The 20,000-nt window shown below is 34.2% G+C and overlaps 1 protein-coding gene and 1 pseudogene across 2 annotated transcripts in view; both read left to right on the forward strand.

Moving 5' to 3' along the window:
* LOC145280058 (regulator of telomere elongation helicase 1-like) overlaps positions 1-20,000 on the forward strand; it is a 1,039,981-nt gene that overhangs the window by 641,446 nt on the left and 378,535 nt on the right. The window lies entirely within an intron of this gene.
* LOC145280631 (U2 spliceosomal RNA) lies at positions 8,591-8,803 on the forward strand (annotated as a pseudogene).

Raw genomic sequence — 20,000 nt, forward strand, 5'->3', positions numbered from 1 at the left:
TTCTTCACTTTTTTATTTTTTGTGAGAAATGAACCAAATAAAACGGAATTTTATGCAATGTTATTTTAAAAAAAAAAGGAAAAGAAAAAACGGAAAATAATTTTTAAAATAATTATTTACTTGACTCTACTTGCTTCCTCACAAGGGCAGTTAGGCATTAATTTTGAAAATGTGAGGAAAACTACTCCCCCCCCACCCCAAGGCACATGGGATTGGAAACATTGCTCCAGTCTTTTTCTTCTGTGGCAGTCTCCCATGCTCAGGTCAGCAACTGACCTCTAACCTCATCAGAAACTGTGGTTCGTGATCGTCTTTTTCTGGGAGTTCTTCACAAAAATTGCTCAGGGTCTCAACTCTGTGTTGTTTTTGCTGAAAAGCAAACATAAAGCTCCTTTGCATGCACGCCGGAAAGAAAGACAGCCAACTCAGGGTTTTCTAGCTATGAAAAGTTAATTTCACAAAAGTTACAGATTTTTTTACATATGTACATCGTTCAGTTCCCCAAAACATTTTAAGTCTCACAAATCTATTCTTCATCCCTTGGGTAGCGGTCATGATGAAGAGGGAGGTTGGGCCCAGGTTCTGGGAGCTTATTTCTTCTCGAAAATCAGCCTCAATCTATCTGCTCCCAACCGTCTGGGTGCTTGTTTAAATATGCAGGGACAGGTTGGGGTCTGGTGGTCTGCCAGACCAACCAAAACTCAACACGTCACGGAAGGAGGGGGGGGGGAATTCCCCAGCCATTTTGCTTGTGTGCAATTCAGCAAACCATTCGCAGTTCTGAAATCTGAGACCAAAAATGAAATCCTTTTCACACGACCTCAAGGGGTCAAACCTGTCATTCAGAGAGCCATTGTCTGAACAGGTGTTCGTCAGGCCAGCATAGGTCTGGCTTCATTTCCACATTATTCTGACATTTCCGGTCTCTTCGTTCTCAAACCATTAAATTTATGTCTGTTTTTCCCCAAGTACTTTTGATAGGTCACCCGCCGCTCTCTAGGATTCAATTAACGTTCAACAGACAATCTTAGCATATTTACCCAGCCTCCCTCAAGGCCTAGGGGGGTCTCAACCTCCCCAATGGGGAGCAAATCGCTCCCTCAAGACGGTAACGTCACACTTCTACTTTTTATAAAGATTTTCTAACGTTACATTGTTATTGTGTTAAAAAAATTCAAGTTTTTAAGAAAAAGGTCACTTGTAAAATTTAATTTGCAAAAAAAAAAAAAAAAAACAATCTCGGCTGAAGTTGTGACCATGATTTTGTTTTTTTTTTTTGTTTTTTTTTTTCAAAAATAAAGAAATAAACTTGTTTATTTATTTTTTTTTTTTTTTACAAAGATTTAAAAAATATTTAAAAGTGTCACACTACGTTGAAGAAAAGTCTCAGTCTTTAAGGATTTGTCAAAAATAATCACGACTGTGACTGAAGTCGTTTTATTGTTTATTTTAATAACACTTTTTGCACTGACGGACCCAGTCGATCGCCTCTGTCAAAGTTTCTTTAATCAGCAGCAAAGGCAATTAGGCGTACATTGATCGTACATAATTTTTAGTCTTATGTTTTCAGTAAAACCGGGCAAGATATACTTTTTATTTGTTTTATATAGGCATATATATGTCGCTACACATTCATGAGTATGTTTCGGTCAGCCAGTTACAAATAACTAGAGATTTCTTCAGGCGATATTGCTTATACAAAAGTAGAGTTCGTATGGACTCTACTTTTGTACAAGCAATATCTATATTTGAATACAAAAATTGGAAAAAATGTTTGTCTATATATATAATTTGTTTTTAGTTGTCTGACAGGCAAGGAATGATAGGAAAAGGTTGTAGTTGAGTTTTTTATCTATTTATTTTTGTATTAATTTTGTTTAGTTTTATGATTTATTTATTTTGTATACTAATTTATTTCTTGTTTTTAATCATGAAGTAGTTTTGATATTTTAGGACCGGTATTAATTGCTATTTTGATATTGGGTTGAGTTGAGAATATAACCAAGAAAATTAAAAATAAAATGAGAAAAATAAAAAGATATGTATATACAGTGTTGTTTCTGAAATTGTCCAACCCACTCAGACATACAATTGTAAGCCGAACATTTATTTATTCATATTCATTTGTTCTGCTAGCATTTTTTTTTTCTATTTGCTGATTATGTCCATATAAATTCCCGTCAACTCAAGCGTATGGGAATATTTGGTCTATACAGAGACGATCGCCGCATATTAATAACTAAAAAATATTATCTTTTTAAGTGATATTTAGACCATGTTTCGTGCACTACAGAAAACGCTTTGTCACTGTAATGTTTGTCACAAGACTTGTTCTTCAATAAATGTTCTGACCTCTGAATATTTGGATGCATGCAGTTTGAAATCACAAGCATGATTGCTGAGCAGTATGCCTCACATAGCCAGTGTTTTCGATGATGATGGCTTAAACAGAGTTGAGAGGGAAAAAAATAACAAAATATCAAGGTCTTATGTATGACATGAAAAGAAACTGGAATCTTAGGAAGATCACTATCATTCTAGTAATTATAGGAGCAACTAGATTCATGAAAAAAATTTCAAAAACTACCTGGTAAATATACCCGGTGAACCAAGTGCAAGAGAGATTAAAACAATAGTACTTAAAGGGGTGGTCAGACTCTTAAAAATATCGCTTGGTTGGAATATATAAGATAGTGGGTGAATGTTTTGCATCCGGTAAGATGCCCCATCCCCAGCTGGAACAATATTTTTAGTTGACAAACGTTTATAGGTTTTCTTTGTTCTTTAATAATTATAGGTTTGGAAGCAAACATCATTTTTTTTTTTTTTTTTTTTTTTTTTTTTTTTTTAATTTTAGCATCCGCAAATATTTGTTTTGTATCCCATTATCGTATTTGGTTATCATCGCAATGTTTCCACAGTTGTTTCCTTCATCAGAAATTCTGTATAGGCTTCTCAAGTTAAGGTTCTTAAATTCGAAAATATGTGTGCTTATTTAGAATTATGCTTATTTAGAAAAAAAAATTTTTTTAAATAAAAATACAGAAAACTCTTTATGATGTACGTACTCATCATGGAACAAAAATGTCATATTTAAAAAATCACGTAAATTGATCAAGTATTTTTTCTTTTTTAAGAAAATAAAAAATGACACTTTTTAGCGATTTTAATACTAAATGTATCCATTGTAAGGCTGATTTTGATCTCGATAGTTTTAATTGAGTTGTCTCTACACATCATGGCTGATCATGTCTTGTTTTGTCATAAAATTTGATTTTTCTTAGTTAAAAACAAAATACTTGATCAATGTACGTTATTTTTGGAATATGATATCTTCGTTATATGACGAGTATGTACATCGTAAAAATTTCTGTATTTTTAAAAAAATTTTTTAAATAATCGTAACTTTAAATAAGCACCAAAATATGCACCTGGCGAAGGTTGGTGGTTACATTGGCTGGAACGTTGTGAATATAACAACTAAGTTGAGAATTGACTATTTAGCTACAAAAAAGTCATTCTAGTTTGAATCCATAATTCGACCTACAATAAACACAAAAAGATCAGAACCTCAAATACTTCAAAATCATATATATATATATATATATATATATATATATATATATATATATATATATATAAACATCGTGTTATGAAACGTCTGTAAAAATATACTTAATGCAACTGAAGTTAAGGAGTTTATACAACTGCATTTTTATCACTTTGCTTTTTTATAGATTATTTAGCTGTATGTATTTTGAAAGTTAAATTTGATTATTACAGTATTGTTTGGTTATTAAATTATCAATTAAACCGATTTTTTTTAACTAAATGTAATTATTTGCCCCCCCCTCTTCTCTCTCTTTCTCACTCTTTGTTAACAGCTGAAGGTAATAAAGAAATGAAAAAAGATATAAGGATAAGTCTGTTATAAACAAACAGGAATATCAAATGCAGGTAGTAATACTATTTAACCTGTTTCTACAGAGAGAGAAAGAGAGATAGAGAGAGCGATATATAGCAAACAGATTAATTGTGGATTTTGCTTTTTACACTATAACTAGCTCTGCAAACTGGCCTTTTTTCTGATTCAACCAACTTAAGCTGAATTTATTATAGTTGTTGTCTTTGGCCTACTAATTCTCTGGCCGGCTTTGGGTGGATTAGTTTGCCAAAGCGTGGTGAGACAACAACAACTATGGAAGGCAGTAATTGCTGAGGATACAGTTACAGAGAATCAGCATTCCTATCCTGTTGCGGTTAACCACCTGACGAAGGCCAGAGGAATAGTTGATCGAAACGTTGTGAAACAACAACTATATGAGATTAGGATAATAATCGACAAATAATTAAATAAAAAAATAAAATATACAAATTACTCACCTCAAAAGTAATTCCAAATTCAATAATATAACTTACGCTGAGCTCAATAGGGTACTTTTCTTTGTTTATATATATATATATATATATATATATATATATATATTACAACAATTATTTAATTTTTCTTTGGTGATAATAGACCAACACGATCCTCTTCAGAATACTATGTAGAAAAATAAATTCTGCAGCTAAAAAAATCGCTTGTTTTAATTGTACCACTCCCGTCTTCATAGCTCTTCAACTTTTTGAGTTAAAAAATAGGAGGCTTTACTTGTTGGGTCACGCATGGAACTTGGCTTAAAGTGTTTCAATCAGAAAAAATGTAAGTTTGCAAAGCCAGTCAAATATGAAAAATAAAAAGACAAAAAAATCCCAAATTAGTTGTTTTCTGCTAGTTACATCCCCCCCTTACTTTTTCCTATGAGTTAAATCGTATTACTACTACTGGTGATATTTCCTTTTGTTTATAATGGATTATTTTGAATTATAAATCATCATCTCAAAAATTCTCAAACTTTTTTTTTTTTTTTGCTGTTTACTACTTGACAGATTGACCAGCCTACTTTCGATTTGATAATAAAAAGAAAAGAAAAAAAAGATCAGTTTCCGTTTTATTTGAATAAATTTCTTGCTAAAATTGTATTCGAAAATTGTTTAACAGCAGATAACAATGAAATCCGTCAACCAGTCTTATTTATAAATTGCCATTGAGCTTTCTAAATGCTGCATCTCATTGCAGCATCTTTTATTTGTTAAGAATCTGATTAAATTCTGAGATCAACTCACCTTAGGGTTGCTTGAAACACCGACTCAGTGTCTTCATTGCTGTCAGATATAATTAGATTGTTGATTGTATGTGGATGTTACTGTCTTCTCAAAATAATTTTGCTCTTTCAGAATTAAACATTTTTTTTGTATTTATTTTTTTGTTTTTTAATTTCTTGTATTTAAAAAAAAATTTACTTATTACTAGGATAATGCCTGTCAAAAATGTGCAATTGTTCATGTATTGTCATGTCTAAGAGAAAGTCCTATAAACTGTGTAGCATGCCGTAGATGTCACGTTCATTTCTTAGTAACACTTTGTAACAAATTTCAGGTTAAAAAAATACATAGCACACAATATCTGTTTCAGGTTAAGAAAAGCAGACTGTTGCTAAATCTGACCTTTATTTCACTAAATTTCACTAGATTAGGCATCGTTTTCATGTATAAATCATATTTTATTATTATTGGTTATGAATGAAAAACACAGAATTGTCAATTTAAACAACTTTTGTTCTCTTAACCCCCTTGTGTTGAGTGTCATCCTCCTTTTTTTATATTCCAGCAATAGTCTGCCAACATGCAAGTGCTCCATTTTTCTTTTGAAACGTTTCTTCATCACTGAAATATCCTGATGGAATCTCTTGACATGTTCATTACTCACATCACTAAGATTCTCAGCAAAATTATCAAAAGTGACAATTTTGCACACAACTTTACTTAATTCGACTGAAACAAGGCTAGAAATGGATTTTCCATGCCATTATGCATATAAAAATGACCACAAATATTCTGTACTGTTTTTGAGTATTTCCCAGTGTAACAAGAACAAGACAGGACAAGAAGTTTCCCTTGGACTTCCAGCACTCCTCGTGTCTTTTCCGATAATTGTTGCAAATCACCTTGTTTTATCACAACAGCTGTTTACCATTGATTTCTCACTGGCACTTGAGTGTCAAAAAAATTCCCTAAAGTCCCATTACTTTCTGTTCTCTTTCAAAATAGATCTGGTTATATCTTTTCCTTTTCAGCCTTTTAATGCTCCTTGGCCTGCAGTACCTGCTGAGGCTGGATTTAGTTATAAGTTTACTAGCAAAGAACACAAAACTATAAAAGTAAAAAAAAAGCAATGCTTTTGTAAAAATGATTAAAACAGTTGGTTTAAAAATTTCGAAAATGTGATTTGCGTTTGCATTTTTCTTTATGGCATACAGTCGACAGAAAATGGACAGGATAATTTATTAGGATTTGGTGAGCAAATAAATTCTAGAATGTATCGGTTAAGTTCCAAATATAGAAAATCAATTTTTTTTTTTTAAAATACGGGATAATGCAAAGTATATTTATTTAGGTCGATCGCTACATATGCAGGAATTGATATAGATACATAACTGTAGATAGAAGAGACGAGAGTAGGGAAGTATACCCACAAATATATTTACATTAAGCCAGATATATATATATATATATATATATATATATATATATATATATATATATATATATGCACAAAGATTTGAATAGCATTAATAGGGATTAGTTTTGTTACTATGTTGCTCGTATTGATAAAGCCAAAGCAAACCGTTTAAAAACACAACGATAAGAATTGTACATGTTTTCTTTTTTCGTCTTGTATGAACTAACAAAACCAAAACACTGGGTTTTTTTTTTTTTTTTTTGCAGTAAATTTTTAATTTTAATGGTGAATGCTCTGACGAACTGCAAGCACTTGTACCCCCTCGACATAAATACCCGTGACAAACCCGACAAGCAGCAAAATCCCACCCCTTCACAATAGAGATCCCTAGATGTAAGAGCGCCTTCTACTCCAGTAGTTTCTTCTCTAGAACCGCTGGACTTTGGAATTCCTTTCCAAGTTCCTGCTTCTCCAACTGTACTGACATGCAGAAGTTCAAGTGTAACGTGAACCGACATCTTGCTGCCCAACTCCCCACATAGTACCCCTGTAGCTTATGTCCCTGATAGTAGCCCCCTTCATCAAAGTGGCAATGTGTCTTGTTTGGGGTGAAATTGTAATAAAAAAAAAATTTTTTAAATAGCATTCCAGGAAGGTCGCCTAGCAACAACCACAAGCAGCAGCAACCGTATGAGGATGTACCAGATGAAAGCAAAGTAACTGATATAACGCAACAATCTATTTGGCTTCGGTTTCACTCATGGTGTTATGGAACAACCTTCTTATAATAGCAACGTGTTTTGTTACACTGCCAGTGAAAATAAGAGTTAAGAGAATTTCAAGTTCTGAATTTTTTTTAGATGAGGGCTGATTGATTATATTATTTGTATTGATCGGACGATCGTTCTCATCTTGAGTGTTTTTCGTGCAACGTTTCGGTCAGATGGTCCCACGACTGTCTTCAAACATGTTGGTTGTTGTTTGAAAAAGAAGAGAAAAGTTTATTTTTATTATCAGTTATCATGAGGATTAAGCTTCATTTTCCTCTTTTCTTTTCCAAATGATAACCAACATACCTGAAAACAGCTGTAGGACAATCCAACCGAAACATTGCACAAATAACACTCAGGATGAAAATAATAGTCCGATCAATACAAGTAATGTAAGCAATCATAGTGATTTCTGTGCGCAATGGCAGCGACACATTCTGGAGTGAACTACGCCTGGCTATTAGGTTTTTGTTAGAATTTTTTGGAGGGTGCGAAGCGGTCTGTACCGATAATTAACCAATCAGTCGGCTGAGATACTATAGAGGGCACATTCTGTTTGAATATGGCGTGCAAAGGTATAAATGTTCGGAAGTTATCCCAATCGGCCGTAGAGTATCGATATACAGTACGATGGAGAGGTACATCTGAGGGTTTATTACATTATTATAATAGAATTTCAGTTGGAGGTTCTCCAACCCTTGCTTCACTATGAAACTTTTCATTGCATAGACATTTAGTCTCTATGATCTTTCGAGACAGACAGAAAAGAAGCATTACATGAAAAATAATATTAAATTGAATAGTTTCAGATTCAATAATCAAGTTCATAAAATACTTGTTTTTAATTGATCCAGTAAAATTCGCCATTTTGAAAATATAATTAAAAAATTAACTGCATTCATTTAGTTCCTGTGTGTTTGTTTAATAATATAAAAACCATTACTTTTGAAACGCACAAATATTTGATGTCGTCTGTCAAAATCCAAATAAAAATGCAAAACAAATCAAATTTTAAATTAAGCAGAACAATGAAAAATTAAATAAATTATGAAAGAAAGAAAGAAAGAAAGAGAGAAGTTAATTTCCAAACTATGAAGGTCATTCCAAAAGTAAAGCCTCCTATTTTTTAACTCAAAAAAACTTGAAGCGTTACGAAGACAGGAGTGGTACCATTAAAATGAGCAACTTTTTGTGCTCCAAAATTTATTAATCGCGTGCAAACGACTCTATAAGTCACTCCGTCGGTCCGTCCATAAGCTTTTCTTGGCCTTTTGGTCAAGATCAAAGTGTAGTATCTGTTCCGGCAGATGCTGCACTTAAGATAATTTGTACCAGTCAATGGAGGGGAAACCCTCTATACTGGGACAATTATTATTTTTGGTAACCAGAGTGACCCCTTTTAGGGGAGCTGGTTTTTACCTCACATTAAAAACGGCCTTGTGCCTTATTTGCTCAGTGGGGGAGCAAATAAATACCATCTGTTCCAGCAGATACTGCAAGCAAAGACCATATGTGGAGGCAGTCCCACATATAAGACCTTGGTCAATGTAGGGGCAACCCTTCATACCAATTGTCACTATCCAGCTCCCCATTTCCCCTTCATTCCTCACATTAAAAATCGGCCTTGTGCCTAATTTGTTCGGTGGGGGAGCAAATAAATACCGCTTTTCTTGGCCTTTTGACCAAGATCAAAGTGTAGTCTCAAAGTGTAGTATCTGTTCCGGCAGATACTGAAAGCAAAGACCAATATGTGGGGGCAACCCCACATATAAGACCTTGGTCAATGTAGGGGAAACCTTTCATACCAATTGTCACTATCCAGCGCCCCTACTCCCCAGGGAACTGATCTCCATTTCCCCTTCACTCCTCACATTAAAAATCGGCCTTGTGCCTAATTTGCTCGGTGGGGGAGCAAATAAATACCCTTTTGGCCAAGATCAAAGTGTAGTATTTGTTCTTACTACATGCTGTACTTATTGTGATATAAAATGAGGGATCACTTTTCTGTATTAATTTAATGTAAATTGATCACCCACTTTACAACCAGTCAGTCTCAAAGCCATTCAAGTCATTTTCCAGATCATTCAAGTTGTTTTTGAAGGATTCCAGTTATTGTTTAAGCATTCAAGTCATTCTTAAGGTCATTCAATTCATCCTTAAGTTCATTAAAGTCATTCTAAGTCATTTACTTTTTATTTATTTAAGTCATTTAAACCCATTTTTCAGTCATTTTAGTTTATCTTTAAGAATTTCATGTCAATCCTACATTCACGCATTCATTCATTACACGAGAGCACGTGACTAATGGCTATCGGCCTTGTTTTTCTACATAGACACCATCATTCTCAATGCATCTTTACCAGAAATTCATTGACACATCTCTGCTTCTGATGCACGTCTATGACAGGGATTGCTTTCTTAGTCTCACACTGCCAATATCTGCAACAGAGAGATGAAATTTTCAGATCATGGATGCATAAGTTCAGTCATCATAACAATGCAATTTGCAATCCACTTTGATCCATTCGGGCTGAATAAAAAAATAGGAAGCATAATTTAGTGTTATTAGTTCACCTGTGGAAAGGAGAAGGTGTCTTACAATATGCTATGAATATGAAAATAACTAGAAAATCTTTTCATGTGAAAAAAGCTTTATTTAGTTCATATGACGTTTCATTGAACTATATACCTTTTTTTTAGATATGAAATAAAAAAGCTAAGAGAATCACATCGGAAATGGCATTTCAAATGAACAAGGAAGGATAATTGACAGGGAAAGAAAAGGAGAAAAAAGAAAGAAATAGATTTCTGGTGACCTCCTAATAGAGATTTACATTTTTCTTTTTCTTAAATTTTACCAAATTACCGACCGTTTGCCATGGTAATGTTGGAAAATTGCAATATTTTCTCACAGACTATTTATGGTTTTAAAATCATGATTAGGAATGATCCCATTCGGGCAGAATAAAACAAAAATAGGAAGCATTACTTTTGGAATTCTCTCTCTCTCTCTCTCTCTCTCTCTCTCTCTCTCTCTCTCTCTCTCTCTCTCTCTCTCTCATCTGTTTGAAAAAAAAGCATCTTTGTCTTGATAGATTAATTCCTATTTTAGTCACATTATTAAAAATATTAAAGGGAGTATTGTGTTTATTAAAAGTAAAAGAAATTCTTTCCTTCATTCTTATTATCAGTTATCATTAAGATTAAGCTTCATTTTCTTTTCTCTTAAAAATTAAATTTGAATATGTGATTATTGAAGTGAACTGGGCACATTCACTTGTATTATATTTAAAGATAGAAGGTTTTGTTTTTTTTAGCTGTAATTATTTCATTTCTAACTAAAAGTGTTTTTCAATAAATTCCCATCTTCTTGTCTTCATACAAAAGATGACATTCGAATGGATATGGTGTTTCCTTGGATTATAGCTTAGAAGATGCGTTGAAACACGCAAGCAGTCTCTCAATCCTACAAATGGTTATAATCAGTCCAATGTCTCCTAGGAATCGTAGCACACATTAGACCTAAATTGGACTATGGTTGCATTATATATAACTCAACAAGGAAATCATATCTAGAGAAACTCAAGCCCATACAAAACCAAGCACTCAGACTCTGTTTAGGAGCCTTCCGAACATCACCTATTCAAAGCCTGCACACAGAAGCTAATGAACTCCCCCTCCACCTGAGATGGGAAAAACTCTCGCTCCAATATATGCTGAAACTTAAAAGTCTACCAGAAAATCCTGCTTATGAAAAAATATATACATCAATGTATGAAGATTTCTATACCAGCAGACCTACAGCTGTTAAACCTCTGAGATATTGCCTTAAAAAGGCTATTACAGAAGAATACGAAGAACCAAAAAACATACAAACTTACACAACTAATAATACTCCACCATGGACAATCACAGAACCATATATAGACATGACTATTAAAACAGCTAAAAAACAGACTAACTACCAAACGTATCAAAACAAATTCCTAGAACTTAGGGATAAATACTCCATATACAAAACCATCTATACAGATGGCTCAAAAATAACTGAAAGAGTAGGAGCAGCAGCAAAAATGCATAACACACACAAGCAAGTCCGATTACCGGACGATGCCTCTATATACACCGCAGAGTTACAGGCTATTAAGATGGCTTTAGAACTAGTCCGAGAGTCTAGAGAGAATAAATTCCTTATCTTCAGTGACTCCATGTCCAGCTTAATGGCATTGAAAGAAAGGAACACAAACCATCCGTACCTCCTGGAAATTATGGAAACATACCAACACCAAGTAAAGGAAAATAAAACGATAATATTAACATGGATACCGAGTCATGTCGGCGTAAAAGGAAATTCAGAAGCTGACAAACTGGCTGAGGACGCAACAAACCTGACTCCATCAAACATAAAAATAACATACACAGATAGGAAAAACAAGATAAACTCCTATATAAAAACCAAATGGCAAAAACTATGGAATGAACAACTAAACAACAAACTTAGAGAAATACAACCGAATGTTGAACAAGATAGGACCATAATACCAATACGAAAATTAGACACTATATTTACCAGAATTCGAATTGGTCATTCAAGACTAACTCATGAATACCTTCTGAAAGCAGAAGATATCTCCCCATGTAGAACCTGTCAACATCCACTAACCATTAACCACATATTAATGGAATGCAAAAAATATGAAAATATTCGTGTGAAATATTTCAAAGAGCAAAATCTTCAAGCAATATTTGGAAAACCTTATAAAATGTTAGATTTTCTAATAAAAATTAAACTTTTGGAACACATTTGAAAGGGGGGGGAACTTGGAAAAAGACTGACTTAGAAATACTAAGTCTTAATTAAAAACAATTTATCACCTAAAGACTCAATGAAGAATACTTTCTTCACATTTCATGGCATGAAATGACCTATAGGGTTGATGTGCCATTAAACAAAAACTTACCTTACCTTACCTAGGAATCGTATTTCATGCCAGCTTGGTCTTCCACGGATTGTTTCCAAATATTTCTTCAAATCTTTTTTTTCATTAGGTCAGTTGTTCCTATCACAACTGATATAATGTTAATTTTTTTTAAGGGATCATGTCGTTTTTAAATCATTCTTTAAGTCCTGGTATTTTGTTATCTTTTCCTGTTCAGCTCTATTAAGGCCATAGTCATTTGGGACTGTGATAATGAGTACAGTTCTTTCGGGCTTGTTCAATATTACAATGTCTGGTTTGATGGCCTTGTCTTTTATGTATCTGCCTGTCTGTACATCTGTCATAGAATATTGTCACTTTTCCGTTTGATGCTGATATTCCCAGACGTTTGATGAGCTTTCAAGCTGCATCTCTCTGCAGATCTTTCAATGGAGGTATTTACATACTTTTTTGTGGCAGACAGTGTAAAGGTCATCTGCAAATAAGGTTTGGCATCCAGACATTAGATGGCTCGGGCTCTCAATTGCTGAGTAGCAGAACTTGCACCAGCCATTTGTTTATAGACCAGCCATTTTTTTTTTTTTTTTAATTCATTTGTGAGTGAGCTCTGATCTTGACCGGATACAATGAGTCTTTCCTCATCAAATGGCAGTCTCTCACTCTTAAGCCATTGAAGTGAGGCATTCATGTCAATATACTACTGGTTAAGTTTCTCTCTTATGTTGGTTCCGTCTTTGTTTTCTTGTTTCTCCATTTTTGTATACTTCTTTCTTTTCATTCTTGCAATCTGTGTTGCTGGTTCATTATATACCTCGGTGGTTTTCTCCAGTATGACACCCGCAAAGTTTTCAGCCAGTTTTGTGATTGATGTTTATTGAGATAGGTGTTTATGATCGTCTCTCACCATTCCCAATGTTATATCTGTGTGTATATTTGATGTACTGCCCCATGCTTACTATGGTGACTCGATATGCATGGTTAATTTCAGTGAGGTTTAGACTTCCTTCTTTCCATGGTAGGTATATTCTGTCTGTGCATTGGTTTTGGTATATTATCCTATGTAAGGATAGCATTTTCCTGGTCTTTGTATTGAGCCGATTAATATTGGCTTGAGGCTAGTTAATAATTCTGAAACTGTATGAGATGACAGGGATTGCAAGTGATTTATAGCAGTTATTTTGTTTTGGGGGTGTAATTCAAATTTGAGGATCTTTTTAAGGTGTGTGATGTATTCTTGCTCCACCTTATGTTTCATTTTTTTATGCTCCACAATTGCATGTGGCATCCTCTCCTAGATCTTCAATAAAGCTGTCATTGAACTGAAGATGTTTGAATATTTTTTTTTATGGCACATTTGGCACATTCGTCAAATCCAAACTCCATGATGACATCCTCTGTGAAAGTTTTTACAATTTCTACCAGGGATGCAAGCTCTTTTTCTGTCTCTGCATTCAGTTTGAGATTGTCCATAAAGAGTAAATGGTTTACTCTTTTACTTTTTTTCTTTTTCCTGCCTCTACTTAGATTGTATGTGTGTGTATGTTTGTATGTCCAACTAAAAGATAGAGCAGCAGTTAGAGGGGAACAGGAGTAAACTTTTTATATAAATATATTACACAACCTAAAAATTTTTATATAAATATATTACACGACCTAAATAGAAGTTAAATAACTTCTGTTTAGGTTTTTATGGATCCGGGCAACACAGGTAGCTTTGCTAGTCTAATATATAAATTGCAAATGTCTGTATGTAGGTTTGTATGTTCAGCTAAAAGTCCAAAACTACAAAACGATGACCCACAAAGTTGGTATATTCTTGATCAGCGTTGCTCTGAATGAATAATACCTAAAATTAAAACAGAATTATTCATTCTTTGAGAATCAACTGGACAAGGTTTTTCAGCCATATATAAAGGAAAGCTGAATGAAATATTGTTTTCAATAGATTAAAACAAGAGAGAGGAATGTGCTGAGTGGAGGTGAATGAGTAGTGGTCAGAGGGATGTGGAAAAATAGGGAAAGAGGAAAAGAGAAAGGTAGAACAACGGATCGAGAGAGATAGAGAGATGGAAGTTTTGATTATAAAGATATTACACACACATTTTAACCTCTTTTGCTTTGTTTTGTGTTTTTTATGGCTGAAAGCAATGTCGAGTAGCCCTGCTATTTAGAAAAAAAGTGTATTTTAATGATTTTTCTATTTTCTTGCCTCCGCACGTTGTATTAAAAGAAAGTAGTTTGCTTGAAGCATTGCTGGTAAACAAATATGTAAATATATAAGAAGGATGTTAGCAATGTAGGAAATTGAGACATTCAATAGACGTAACGTATGAACAAAAACAGACAAACAAGGGTCGAATTTGAATTATAAATCTTCGCATATCTAATTTTTTTTTTTTTTTTTTTCCAAAATCTTTCACATATAAATCAGTAAATATAGCCAGGATAGTAAAATGTCTTTGATAATTTCACGAAATACCTCTTTTTTTCAAAAAGAAAAATGAAAAGTATTTTGTAAACTGGACCAAGGAATTTTTTCTTTTCTTCAAGATTTGGAGGTTGGGGGATAACATCCTAACGGACACAGCATTGCATCGGATGATAGCTAAGGAGACGCACTGAAATATCCAAGCAGTCTTTCTCTCATTCCTACAAATACCTATCATCTGTAGAATATCTCATGTGAATCGTAAAGTATTGGGACGAAGGAGTCCTGATGTGTTAACTGAGATAGGCTTAAAATTGAAACAGTCAGTGAATTGTGATCTAGTTTTTGGCAAACTAATCTTTAGTTTAATTAAAGATTGTTATTCTGTCTGCTATAATCGTGTTGACACATCCATTCTTGTTAGATCACTGAAGTTAAGCAATGTTGAACCTGGCCAATACAAGATAGGTGACCATTTGGGAATACCAGGCACTTTATGTCAGAGAATATTGACTCCTCCGACAGCTCTTGCATCCCACTTGGCTTTCAGCTGTCTTGACCCTGTCCTGCCGCTGGATCAGGCTGGTTGGGATGAAAGAGTAAAATTGACTCTGTGCAAACCAGCTTCACTAGCGCATGTCATCCATGATCCCTAGGATGATCAGATGGTCTTTGTCATTCCGACGGACGAACTCATTTTAGGTTGTTATTATTTGTTTAATGTCTCCCTTTTTAATTATCTTAAGGGTTGACAGCAGATTCCACGATTCTTGATTACGTAAAAAGGGCCAGGTCATGTGGTGCTCTTTATGAATGCCTTTCTTGTTGTAAAAGCAAAGTGAGACATGCTCTCTGGTTGCTGATCCTCGGCTATGTCTATGCTAACTGGTTCGAAATGCACACCCAGTAGAATCGAGACCTCATTGAATGTAGAATGATGAGGCAGACAACCATTGCTGAAGTTATTTACCTTTCTCCTAAAGCGAGATGATGTGACTCAAGGGTCAAAAAATGGGATTGTAGACTCAGCATCCTAGAGAAAGAGCACTCTGGTATACAAAAAAAAAATGCCTAGACAGCACTGTTGGTATTACTCAGTACAGGCGCCTCTGGTGATTAGCAATAAACTAATCCCTTTCTCAAAGAGAGAAGGTACAGCCTATGAGAGTGGACCTCCTAGAACTACACAGGACCAGCAACATATCGTAATCAATTGGAAAAAGCCATTTAAAAAAAATGGCCTAGACCCTTTTAGCTTTTGTACCGATGGATAAAATCTCTGGCTGACAGCCAGTGCTGAAGCTGCAGAAGGGGGTGCTGAGCAAACTCATCTAAATATCTAAATATAAAATTAAAAAACATTTACTGATATCTGTGATTAAAGGATTAAAATCAATTTACAAAAAAAAAACCCCAAAAAACTAGTTTGACATGAAATGACCACTAAGGATACAAGTGCTGTTGAACATCTCCCAGACGAACACACACTCTAACTTTAATACTGTAAAATATATTTTTGAATACATTGATAAAAAAAAAAATGATTAATTCCCAAAATAGACTCATCCAACTAAAGAAAAACATCCGAGTTCATTAATCACTAAAAGAGACTTTTATAATTTCCAGTTCAATACTTCATTGAATGAAGTGTTCATCAATAACCAATCGGTCATTGAATTGAACTAACCTTTTCATTTTAATTATTGCTTGTTCAGGGCAATATTTATTCACGGCTCTTCTCTCTTCATTACTACAAATCTACTTTGAGTTGTTCCTATGTAAAATCTTCCACTTCATTAAACCTTCCTTTAAATTATCAGACTAGTCCATTGACATAAACCACTTTGACAAAAGTACAGGCACTTGTCTCTTCTCAAGTCTTTGTAGTAATTGAATTTTTATTATTATTATTATTATTATTATTATTATTATTATTATTATTATTATTATTATTTATTTACTCACTAGGAGTAGTCACTCAGGCTCTAGTCAAAGATTTCTCTCTGAGAACAACGTGGTATTCTCTGGAGTCTGAGTGACTATAAGTCTCCCCAGATTCGAAGTACTGTCCATCTCTTTTGATAACCTTTGCAAAATAATCTGTTATTGCAACAACCGTTTACCATTGATTTCCCATTGGTAGCGGCCATTGGTTTTCACTGAAATTTGAGTGGCAATAAGCTTCCCCAAGTGTTCCAGTGGAGGCCTGGTTAGTATTTTCTCTCCTTGGTCTTTCCATCCTCCTTGACCTTTCAACTTCAACTATTCAGTGTGGTGCCAGTCGTGCTGACACCAGTTTCTTTTTTTTGGGGGGGGGGGTAAGGAAAAAGGGAATTATCATTATTACACTCATTAGGAATTCTCACATGGGTCATCATTAGAGGTTTCTCACTGACCACAATCGCTAGGTGTTCCCGAGAGTGCAGATGACAACAAGTTTCCCCAGATTTCCAGTACTATTCTCTACCTCTTCTAATAATTTTTGCAAATGAATTTGCATCATTGCAACAGCCACTTGCCATTGATTTCTTGCTGTCAATGACAATTGGTCTTCACTGAAATTTGGGAGGCAATAAGCCTCCCCAAAGCCCCAGTCTTCTTTGTACTTACCCAGTGGAGGTCTGGTTAGTACTTTCTCTGTTGTATTTCTATCCTCCTCAACCATTTGGTTCAGTGCCAGTCAATTCCGACGCAATTTTTTTTAGGACGGGGGGGGGGTAGTTAATTTACACTTTTACAGTTTCAGTTTTCTTGATTCCACTTAGTATTCCTCTATCTTTTTATTTATTTTTTTATTTATTATTATTATTATTATTATAGTTGTAGTAGTAGTAGTAAATGTTTTACTTTCGTGTCCTTTTGTTTGAAGGGCAGATAACCTATGCAAAACCTGTCTGGAATGTAATAAATGGTGACTTTGGTTTCAAGCTTGGGGGAAAAAAAATCATGACTCAATCTAATGTAGTAGCCGTTTATTACTTTTCTTAATATAAGTATCAGAAAAGTACTTCAAATGGTAATGTGTGTCGTTGCTTCTTATGGTTATGTTTCATATAGCTATGATTTCATTTGTTAATTTTTCTTTGATAGGGATCAATTCACTAGAGAAGACCTTTTAGCAAACACCTGTATCTACTAGCTTTGTGCCCAATAAAATTTTGTGAACAGAAAAACAATGAAAATGACGATAACTATTCGAAATATGTAAGGTGTAACTTATCTCAGAAATAATTTCAACTAAGATGTTTTGTGGCGTTCCAATTGGTAAAAATAATAAATTTGAATAATTTTACCAGTTTTTGAGAATTTCCATCACTTTGTCTACCCTGAGGATGATTCAAAACAGAATCGAAAGTACTGTTTAAGTTTGCATAAAGCAAATCATATGATTCAGTCAGTTCCAATCCCGACTGTCTGAAGGTATAAGTTTTCTAACTTAAATACACCAAATATTGATGTTATATTTTTTTCCTTTCCCTTTGAACTCCATCATGTTCTGCAAAGCCAAAAACAAACACAATTTTTTCCTCTACAAAACAACTAAACTAAACACTGTGAATAAATATTTGAAGTTATAAACAACTTGTATAAAAACTACCAAAATAACTAAACCCGAGAAGGGTTGATATGCTACAAAACAATCAAACCAAACATTATGAATAAATATTTGAAGAGACAAGCTTCTGGGCTTGACCTTTACTCCTGATCTGTAATGGAACACATACATCAAATCCCTTGCCTAGGTCGCTGAAAAAATGGTGGGATCTTTCTATCGATCCAGTAGATATCTCACTGCTGATTCAATTCTCTACCTATATAAGAGCCAGGTATGTCCAAGGATGGAGTATTGTTGCCACATCTGGACAGGAGCTGCTAGAAATACCTTATCCTGCCTTGACAGAATTCAAAATACACTTCATAGCCTAGTGGGGGGGGTCCCTTTTCTCTTCCCTGCAACCTCTTTCTCACAGAAGAGACGTTGCCACCTGTGTCTGCTTTATCATTATTTTCATGGCAAGTGCTCGTTTGAGCTTCAATCTATGGTCTCCTCCCCCTCGCTAAACTTGAATGAGAAACACTCGTCTAGCTGAAACCACTATCAATAATTTCCCCCACTGTGCCTAAACCTAAACGTAGATTTCATGAACAAAGCTTCTTTCTTAGAACTGCATACCTGTGGAACTGTCTTCCATTTGCCTGCTTTCCAGCTGACTGCAATATAGTCGTCTTCAAGTCCAATGTAAACAAGTTCTTGATGGGTCGTTCCCCTTTAAGTAATTTAATTTACCAAATTTCCACTACTAACGGTTACTATGATATTGTCCCATTGACTACTGCACACTCTTTAATCCTTATTCTCGAGTGGCCTCTGGGTCTTGATAAGCGGTGACTCCTATGTAAAAATAATAAAAATATAAAATAAATAACTTGAAGCATAAAAACTTTTTTTCAAAAATTACTGGACACAACATTAAAAAACCTGAAAAGGGTTTATATGCTATAAAACAACCAAACTAAACAGAAGAGAACACGTGAAGGTTGCCAACATTATAATATAGGAAAGCTGGTCTGATTTTGTCATCCATACACAATGTCCTACAAACTTAATATTTAATTCAGAATAAGCATAGCTATTTGTGGATCGAGAAACCATGTTTTTCAGATAAATAAAATGTTAGTAGATTTAATTGCTTCCAGAACATAATTCGATTAGATCGGATATATTTTTTATTGACCGCCATTTAAAAAAGGGACTTAACTCTGTATTTTTTCATAATAATTACTTTTCAGCAGAAAAGAATATTATGAGTAACATTAGCTAAGGGCAACTAGTTTCCAATGAAATTGTGGCTCTGGAACTGACAAATTGATTGGTTGTTTGGTTTTACAGCATATCAACCCTTTTCAGGTTATTTAATGCCGAATCCAGTTATTTTGGAAACAGTTTTTATGCTTCAAGTTCTTTATATTTTTAAATATTTATCTGTAAAGTTTGGTTTGATTGCTTTGTTTTACGGCATGTCAACCCTTTTCGTGTTATTTAATGCCAAATCCAATTATTTTGGAAATAGTATTCATGTTGCATTCAGTTATTTTGTAGAAGGTTTTTATTCTTCAAACTCTTTGTATCTTCAATCGTTAATTTGTAGTGTTTCGTTTGGTTGTTTTATAGTGGATTTTATCGTTTTTGTTCCCTGTCCTGCAGAACATGGATGAGTTTTGCAACGGGAGTGGGAAAAGGGTTACAGTATTAATGTTTGGTACATTGTAAGTTGGGAAACCAGTCAGGAAGTCGG

This window comes from Euprymna scolopes, chromosome 7 (assembly GCF_053919585.1).
Source record: "Euprymna scolopes isolate OS-2025 chromosome 7, ASM5391958v1, whole genome shotgun sequence".
NCBI lineage: Eukaryota > Metazoa > Mollusca > Cephalopoda > Sepiida > Sepiolidae > Euprymna > Euprymna scolopes.